An 8716-nucleotide genomic window follows, 5' to 3' on the forward strand; every position below is an offset into this window, starting at 1 on the left:
GTGATCCTCAGTCTACTTGCTGAGATACCACATTCTAGAAAATTCGCCACCCCATACGTATACACAAAACAGCTCTGAATGATCCATGTGAGTGATGGAATGAGAGTAAATTTTCAGCACAAATAAGGATCCCTTTTCTTCTTCTCCTCGTCCCACACCGTGTCTCGCTATTACTGTTCTGTCTCTTCCCACACTTCCTGCCTTCCCCATTTTCTTTTCCCTCTGTCTTTGTACTTTCAGCTATGAATCATGCAAAAGAGAAATGGTAGCTGAAGAAAAGACCTTGCTCATCTTGACTATCTGAGCACTAGTCTTTTGTCAGCCCATGTCTTAAATTTAAGAAATTCCCATGAGTCAGGTGCTGGTGATGCTATGACCGTCGCATACAGATCCCTGGCTTCTCCTTTCCATCTCCATTGTCCAAAATGTTGGAATCTCGGCTCGGCACCTATAGCTCAACGGGCTAAGGCGCCAGCCACATACACCTAAGGTGGCGGGTTCAAATCCCCAGCCTGGACCCGCCCAAACAACAATTATGGCTGCAACCAAATAATAGCTGGGCGTTGTGGTGGGCGCCTGTGGTCCCAGCTACTTGGGAGGCGGAGGCAGGAGACTCGCTTGAGCCCAGGAGTTGGAGGTTGCTGTGAGCTATAATGCCACGGCACTCTACCCAGGGGGACAGCTTGAGGCTCTGTCTCAAAAAAAAAAAAAAAAAAAGTTGGAATCTCCACAAAAGAGTATATTGGAGGAGTCAAAGAAAAAACAAGAGGGGGGGGAGAATTTAATATAATCAGTTTTATTTATTACTTGTTAGCAGCTCAGAAAGTGATTAAAGAAACTGAAGCTAGAGAATAAAACTATCAAAAAACAAATGCGTTCCACTCATTCTTTCATTTATTAAAACACCAACAACTATGTTTCTATTATCTTTGGGGGGGGCCAGGGCATGAGAAAAATAAAAGAAAATATAGTTTAAATTCTTGTTGAAGAGATGTTCAAGAAATAATTAAAAATCAAGAAAACAGAGAAAAGCAAATAGAAGCCTTGAAACAACTGTCAACTTTGTTTCTTGTTATCCAAAGTGGATGAATCTCTGTTCATTCACAGAGATGTCTTTGCTGAAGACTCTTACAAAGCTTCTGACAAAACCAAATGAAAATGGATTATCTTACCTATTTTCATTTCTCTAAGTTACTGCTTGTTAAGTAACATCCACAGAATGCAAGGAGCCCGTGGATAGAATATATAAACTCAGATGGGAAAAAAAATGCACGTTCGTTTTCACCTATTTCTAATATTTTACATTTTCTTCTTTTATCAACATAGAAAATAAGCCACCGTACTATTAGCAGTATCTGTGACTTTTAATAGAAACTACAGATATTTTTCATAACATGTTGAAGTTGTTCAAATTTATTAAAATAGTGTTTAAATGTATCGCTGTTTTAAACTAGACAATATGGTCTATCAAGTACCATCGATGGGTCTTGTTACTTAATGTGTGCTATATATGTATATCACAATTTCTTCAAATAGGTTGATAACTATTTCAAGATAATTTATTTCCTTGTAATCCTATGTACTTTGTTTTATTCATGTCAAATATTCTTTAAAAAGAAGTCCATGGCATAAGCAAGTTAACAGCTGCAACAAAAGTTCACAAAACTCTAACGCGGTATCAAAGTACATTATCTTTAACCAAAAAATACTTGCTTAGCTCCCCATGTGAATTCCTTCTGTGAACACAGCTTAACATCACACCCTTGGGTTTGAACATAAGAGACATCTATCTATCCACAGGACATCTCTGCAGACATCACCCAATTCTTTATTCATTATTCATTACAAGGAAACCCAGTAAGTTAATTTTTCTTAGCAATTGATTTTTATGGTTCCCTTTATCAGAAAGCAGGAACCATGTCTCCTTTTCTTGTTTTTAGTTGTTGTTATTGTTTTGCTAAGGCAGCCAGGGAGGTCTGAGCTAAATGTAGTTCCTGATTATCCTGAGGGTATCATCCCAGTTTGGGAAGAAAATTTTCTCTCTTTTCTTAAAATAGTTTCTGTTATACTGTTTTAGTCTTATACTACACTTTTTTAAAAAATCATAGCTTGACACAAAATATATTTTGAAGTAGGAAGGGTGAGAATGATGGCCAAATAATTATTCTTAATGGCTTTGTAGAATATTATAAGCCCTCCCACCCAGACGTTATCCAAGCTCTTTCCCATCTTTGGACAGGAAGCTCAAAGGGTCTGTACAGCCCCCATCTGAGTTCTAGAAATTTTTTGAGTCATCAGTGTTCATGAGCGCTGTGCTCCTGATCAGCTGCTGGAAATAAAGGGGCTCCTACACCCAGATGTTATAAGTTGTTATGTTTTAGGGGCCCAGGCAGGCCATGCCCACCACAAGAATATTCCACCCGCTTTAATAGAAATAATCTGCCCCCATGACATTCCAGTGATTCAGTTCTGCCTAGTATTAATTAGCAGTTATGCAAATATTCATGAACCACAGAAGGACCTTGCCTTTTAAGGAGTTACTCACAAAAGCAGGATCTTATTTTTGTTAAACCAATGTAATTGTCACCCACTTATTACCCTATTCCTCCCTCACCCATGTTCCTTCCCATTCTCCCACAATCGAGAAACACTCACCTAATTCCAGAGGCTTCGTGAATATTTCCCAGGGCAATCAAAAGCATAAGTTCCAAAAGAGAAGTGTGAACCCATGTGGATTACTTCACATCAGGAATAAGACTCCCTGAGACTTCCCCCTGAATAAAGTACTCCTTGTCTCCACCCACCAAATGTTGATTTTGGCCTAGCTCACTGGTTTTGAGAGGAAGTAATGAGTTTCCATAGTGAATGCATGATAAAGAATAAGGGGACCTGAGAGTTATAACTTCGGCTCTGCCCTTGACCCAAGACATATTTTGTCCATCAGTTTCCCCAGGGACGTTAAATGATTAGCCCTCACTACAAAGTACTCTAACCTCTTGGGAAGAAAAACTATAATCACAAAGCACACAAGACTCAACTTGTGGAACCCAAAGGTAGGAAAAATTCTCTGCTTAGAAAATAGTGATCGCTGATAAGAAACAGAAAAAGAAAAAAGGAAGGAAAGAAGGGAGGGAGGAAGGAAAGACGGGAGGGAGAAAGGAAGAAAAAAGAAAGAGAAAGAACTAGATGAAACAGAAAGCGGAATCTGAGGCCTAATTTCCAAAGCAACCTTGCATATTTTTCTTGCCCAAGTCTATTTATCATGATGATGATTTAAATTTTACCTTAGAGTCCTAAGTTCTCAGTAAAAATTCCATCCTTGGATAATTAACATATATCTCTCAGGAAGTCAGCACACTCAAAAGAGCATTAAATCTTCAACAAAGAGATAGTAAATAGTTACCATGTGTCAGGCCTTAAAATAGAAATTTGGTATATTTTAGTGAATAAAATAAATGTGGACCTTTTTTCACTGTTTTTCATCAAGTTAAATATACTTTATTCTGCGATTCAGTAATTCCATTTCTAGATACTTGCCACCCCCTTCAATGAATACATGTGTCTATAAAAATATCTGTACAAGAATGTTCATAACAACCTTACCCTAACCGTCAAAAGCTGGAAACAACCCAATGTCATCAACAGAGAATGGAGAAACGACTTTTAGTATATTCTTACAATAGGATGCTATTAGGACAGCCCCTGTGGCTCAAAGGAGTAGGGCGCTGGCCCCGTATACCAGAGGTGGTGGGTTCAAACCCGGCCCCGGCCAAAAACTGCAAAAAAACAATAGGATGCTATTCAACAATAAAAAGGAAGGAACTTCTGATAGATGCAATAACATGAATGAATCTCACAGACATTATATTGAAAGAAGCCAAGAATAGTCTAATAGTGATGTAAGTCAAAACAAGTTATCTCTAGTGAGGAATTAAGTGAAATGGGGAATAAGAGAATTTTCAAGGATGAATGAAAACTTCCTTATCTTATTATGAATGGTGGTTACTGAATATTTAAATATGCCCTCTTTATTTTGCATAAATTATACCACAAACTTTTAAATAATCTATATAGACTTATTTGGATGACCTGCCCACCTTGAAAAAAAAAAGAAAAGAAAGAAAGAAAGTAAAAGAAAACAGAGAAGAAATAAAGAACAAGCATGGTCCTTATGGTCCAATGGAAAGAGGATGGCAATACATAAGCAAATAAGCACATTAGTAATCAAAATTTACTAAGTGGATGATGTAATTGAACAGAGAATAATGGGAGGGTTATTACTAGTGTGATTCTGGAAGGTCTTTCTAAGAAGGTGGCCTGAAAGAGAAGAAACAAGCCGTGTAAAGAGCCCACAGGTAAAGAAAAGCATTTCAAGAAGAAGAAACAGTATGTGCAAAGGTCCTGAGGTTAGAGTGTGGAGAACTGAAGGGCCGGTGCAGCTGGAACATTGTGAGTAATGGGAAAGCTGGCATGAGATGAGGCTGAGTTTGTAGGCAGGAGCCAGACACTATAGGCTGTGTGGTCCATGCTCAAGAGTTTTAATTTTATCCTTAGAGTAATGGAAAGCTGTTAGGGACTTAATGCAGGGCAGTGGTACAATCTAATTTATGTTATCTAAAGATTACTCTGATCTAATTTATGTTATCTAAAGATTACTCTGACTGCTGGGATGAAAATGGACTGAAGGAACCCATATACCCTGTAAATCGATTTCTCTTTTAAAAGTTATTAACCTCTTAGAGATTGAATTTAATTTTTCAATTGTATGAAGGAATTTGAGCCTATCATGTTTATCTTGAAGCTTTCAAAGCGAAGTGTCAAAGGATAGTCCTCTCCAGAATGCAATTGGTGAGCTTTTCCCTGCCTCTTTTATTCTTCAACCTGAAGAGAAAATTACTCAAATGCTCATGACAAAAGAATGAAGCTTATTTATTAATAAAGGGAAGCCTCTATTGTTGAAATCAAAGCGTCTGGAGGGGCATAAAAGAGCAAGGCAGGCAGATGTCACCCCAACCAGACAGTTCCATCAGGGAGCAATCCAGAATCAATGAGTGTGAGCCTGGGGAGAGGGCCGGCTACTGTCTTCAAAGCATTCTGTAAGTGACTTACAAATTCATCTGTCAGCAGAAAAGAAAAAAGCAATTTTCACATCTGTTCTCCCACACGCTTCATCTCCCCACCCCATAAAGAGGAGACAGCTCACCTGCAAAGCAAATGTGGAAAATACCCATCAGATCTGTAGCTCAGGAGTCCCCAGAGAGACACAATTATTTTGTACACCAAAGACTCTGCAAACGTCCTCAAGCTGTCCGGTTATGCACTACTTGGAACAATGAATAAGATTCCACCCCCGCAGGGTTACCTGATTAAACAAAAAGTAAAAGTTGACAAACAGAGGGAAACGGTGACCTGCTCAGATAGCCTCTATCTGCTGTGGAAATCAATGCTCAGCAAACATGAGGTGGGGAAATCCCACACCCTGGGGGACATCAAAAGAAAAAGCTCCAGCTGTTCAGTCTGTTTTGAGCCTTTCAACTTCACACTCAGAAACAGGTAGAGCAGGGAGCGCCCGAGGGGACTCCCATCTCCCGCAACCCACTCAGAAACAAAAATTTTACTTAAGAAATAACAGATTTCTCCAGTATCTTTAGAGCACTAAATCCTTTTAAGAACAATAAAACAAAGGTTAGAAAGAACGACAGTGCTGCCTAATCAAGTTATAAGCAGGAAAAAAAAAAAAAAGAACGAACGAAAGAAAAGACACATCAGAGAGAATGAGCTCTAACTGTAGCCACTTGGAACTGGATTCCCACGCCCCTGGCTAGGAAGACTCTTCTCAGAAGATGCGAACCAAGGACTTTCATTTGCTTGAATCTGTCATTGTCCAAGGATTCTTTATTTAATGTGAATTAAGCTCCGCCCCCTCTTGCCATATGTAATTTTTTTTTTAATTTTAATGTTTTGTCAAAGTAAAAAAGTCTGAAAGTTAGCTATTGGTTCCTAAAGAATTTAGAAAATAGACAAAGCAAATCTTGGCTCTTCTTAACTAGAGCCTGATTTTAAACTCAGTATACAGAAATTCAGGCCTATGATCTAAAGGAGAAAATAAATGTTCAGCCCCGTGTTTTTATGTTCAGAAACATAAAACACCTAAGCACCTCCATATTATTCCAAGATGAAAATAAGGTGGCATTTAGGAGTCACTACAGCAGTCAGACGTTCCCGTAGCCTTCCTATCTATCTCAGGAAAGGAAAAGGAGGTCAACCCTGGAGAAGAGGGTTCACTCACGGTGGTCAGAGCTGAACCGTTAGGAAGTGATAACAGGACGATCTGAAGGGCAATGTTGCTTGCACCTTTCTTTTCTTCACCATCTTTTGTTTTTTAGCCAGAGGAGCCCTCACTGAACTGAGGAAGTGATGATTGACACTTTATGTAAGAAATCTTAAATGAAGAATAGTGCCTGGGCGCGGGTTTTCATAGAATCTTTGGGGTCTTCGAAACCATTGCTGAATGAGTAGTCCCAGCAGGCAGGGAGCATGTCATCTCAGGCCTGTGTTAGAGGTCCTCAGCCCGGGCTGCTTGTAAGGTATGAGTGGCCATGGTCGCTTCCAACCCGCAATTCCTCAGGCAGCAAGGCAGACTCTAGAAGTGTATGATGACCACACAGGGAAAGGGACCCAGGAAGAAGCTGGGGTGGCAGAAAGCCGAATGGCGAGATCCCCTGAGAGAATGTTGGGCTGCCGAATCCATACAACCCTGGCACCTGCCCTACCTCTCAACTTTCTGATGTGTACAAGAATTGCAAACCTTATTTTAAGAAGCATTTGAGTCTGGGGATCCTGCAACTTGGAGGCAAAAGCACTCTGATCCAGGGAGTCCGCGTTAATCAGAAAATGTTTCTTAGGTGCCTCTGTGTCGGACACACGACTCTAGACACTGGGTACACTGGGTAAATAGAGGGAACTCTCCCTCACAGTCCAGGGTGGAGGACACACATTAAATACCGGTATGTAAACATATGCAATTAAGAAATTTCTAGTGTGCAACCTACTATGAGGGACAACCCTGGGGCCCTGGGGCCTGTATAGATGGGGGACCTCACAGAGTGTGTGTGAGCTAGAGAAGGCCTTCTTGAAGGAAGTGGCATTTGAACTGAGCAAATGGGAGTGATTTAAGCAAAGAGTATACATTTGTGTGACTGAGGGGAAGGAGGGTCAGGGAAAGGAATAGCCTAGGGGTAGCAAGAGACGGTCATCTTTTGAGAAACGGACAGTCAGCATGGACCGCTGGGCAGAGAGAGGGAGGCTGAGCCGAGGCTAGAGGGCAACCATCAAAGCAGCTGCACAGGTAGCTACACCATGTGAGGAACTGGGCCAACCTCCAAGGCAGTGAGAAGCCAGGGCAGGGTGCAGAATGGATTCCTGGAGGTCAAGAGTGGGACCAAATGGACAGGGAAGCAGCCGAGAGGACTAGGATGGGAAGGTGCCGAGGACATGGAGAGCACGGGAGGGGTAGTCTTGTTAATGGGTCAGAGGAAGGGGTAAAGGAGGGAGAGTGGACAGAAGTGACCCCTAGACTAGACCTGTGGCCTCATATGGATGGCAACCTCATTTAGTGTGACTCAGAACAGGACAGGTGGGGCAGGGGCTGGGGAAGGGAAGGAGGAATGTTCATTTTGAAGTACAGCTGAGTCAGCAAGAGTTGACAACGGAGTTTGCTCTCTCTGTAGACAAATATGTTGATCAAAGGTATTTTTATCATCAGGCTCGGGAATCTGGAGACCTTATTTACAACACTGATGTGAGTACCTGGAATAAATGAACACAAAATTGAGTCTCCATCCCCAACACACACACCTGGCCCTTGTGGTTTGCTGGCTGGGGCTGCTACCCAAAACTCCCACGGGGGGTGGGGGCCCACTACATTGCACTATTGCTCCTTCCTGAAGGTCATTAAAGTGACCATAATTCAGGGACTTTGTACTACTGAGATGACCAGAGAAGATCCTCAGTGAGGTCAAACGCAAAATGGAACCTGTAAGGGGTTCTGTCCCACCTGCCTGGGTTTTCCACCCTCAGTGAAAGTCACGCCCCCTTGGGATGATCAGTATTCCTTCTACTGCAAAGAAACATCACAGGCCATTTCTGCACATGACCTAGCCTTTAGGTCTACACAGCGGAGAACAAAACAGCCACAGAAAATAATGCAGATTCTTCATATTCGGATCCATGAATATTCATTAGCATGATTACATAACATGTCTCTGCACTCAGGGGAACTCTATTTCATTTGTATTCTTTGCCATATATACTTAGTAAGTATTGATCACTGTATGTAAGGTATAAGAAAATGACTTGAATTATATTTTTCTTGAGAAGGAATAGATTTTAAACAACCATCAACTGTATTAAAGTATTACAAGTCTCCAGGGAGTGTCCTTTATTTGTGGCACACGCTGTTTGGAATTTAACTGGGTTTCTAGTGTGACAGTGATGGGGGCGGAAATTCTGATTCTTTTCATTTCCTTCCCTTTGAACAGACTGAGAGGCACACAGTAAGTAGTCGACTGCATGGGGGGAGAAATCTATTACACTAACAGAAACAAACATAAAAACCTCTCTTTTCCAAGTTATTTGTTCATTGACAGATAAAAATGATACATATTTATCATGTACATGTTGGTTTGAAATAGGTACACATTATGGAATGGCTAAG

The sequence above is a fragment of the Otolemur garnettii genome, unplaced genomic scaffold, assembly GCF_000181295.1.
Source record: "Otolemur garnettii isolate 467f Iridium unplaced genomic scaffold, OtoGar3 scaffold00016, whole genome shotgun sequence".
NCBI classification, from domain to species: domain Eukaryota; kingdom Metazoa; phylum Chordata; class Mammalia; order Primates; family Galagidae; genus Otolemur; species Otolemur garnettii.